This window comes from Schistocerca nitens, chromosome 2 (assembly GCF_023898315.1).
Source record: "Schistocerca nitens isolate TAMUIC-IGC-003100 chromosome 2, iqSchNite1.1, whole genome shotgun sequence".
NCBI lineage: Eukaryota > Metazoa > Arthropoda > Insecta > Orthoptera > Acrididae > Schistocerca > Schistocerca nitens.
Window position 1 is genome coordinate 581,758,414 of NC_064615.1, and position 1,528 is coordinate 581,759,941.

Below are 1,528 nucleotides of genomic sequence, written 5' to 3' on the forward strand. Positions count from 1 at the left end.
TCGCGACACTTCGCCTCGATTTTGTTGCCTACCACCGCGTCTGCAGCGCCCGAAGCGGCCAGTAAGTTAAACTGTGAGTTCGGCGCGATCGTGGGAGCGAATAGTGGTTGTTTATTTCGATTTCTACAATGGTTTTTAGCGCAATAAATTGGAGCAACAATGACTCAGCAATTAGATATTTCAAAGAAATTTTCAGCAGTTAGACTGGGATGAGGTGTACAAGGGACCCGATGCTAATTTAAAATATAAGTCATTTCATGATACAGTTGTAAGAGAATTTGAAAACTGTTTCCCCAAGAAAGTAGTTAAATCTAATTATAAGAAACCATGCAAAAACTTTGGCTTACTAAAGAAATAAAAATACATTGTAACCACAAAAGGGAACTGTATCTAACAACAAGAAAGAGTAATGACCCAAAAACAGCCACATATTATAAAAACTACTGTGCTACATTAAGAAAGGTCATTAAAAAGTCCAGAAGCATGTGCATCATGTCTGAGATTAATACCTCTGATAACAAACTCAAAACAATTTGGAATATTATTACAAGGGATACAGGGCAACCAAGAGTACAGGATAACGGCATTACCATCAAAGCGAATGGAAACTTGACAAACAACAAGCCCAAAGTCGAAAACATTTTGAATAATCATTTTTTAAATGTTGTAGGGAAAATAGGACCTAAATGTTCTTTAGAAGAAGCAAGGCAGTTAATGGAAGAGGCCTTACCAACACCATTTGATACAAATGAAATGCCACCCACCTCTCCTTCTTAAATTAAGAAGATAATAAACTCACTCAAGAATAAAAGCTCACATAGAATTGATGGCATTTCCAGTAGGATAATAAAAGCTTGTTCCCAAGAGATAAATGGGATTCTTAGCCATATATGTAATAGCTCTCTGAAGCAGTGTATTTTCCCAGACAAACTGAAGTATGCCATTGTTAAACCACTGCATAAAAAAGGGGATACGTCTGATGTCAACAACTACCGCCCAGTCTCTCTTCTGACTGCCTTATCCAAATTTCTTGAAAAAGTACTGTATTGTAGAGTAGCTTCACACTTTTGCAAAAATAACGATTTAACAAAATCTGAGTTTGGTTTCCAGAAACGTTTTTCAACGGAAAATTTTATATATACTTTCACTAATGAAATATTAAATGCTCTGAGTAAGCGGAATTCATCTATCGGGATTTTTTTGTGATCTTTCAAACGCTTTTGATTGTGTAAATCATTGAATACTTCTAGATAAGCTCAAGTACTGTGGTATGAATGGGACAGCGCTCAAATGGTTTAAATCATACCCACCTGGAAGAGGGCAGAAAACTGAAATTAGCAGTTCGCATAATATGCAAAAAAAACTGGTGATTTCTAAAGCTGGGGAACAATCAAGAATGGGGTGCCTCTGCTGTTCTTAATATATATTAATGACTTGCCATTCTATATTCACGAAGCTGGTACTTTTTGCAGATGATACAAGTATAGCTATCACACCCAACAGACAAGAATTAACTGGTGAAATTGTA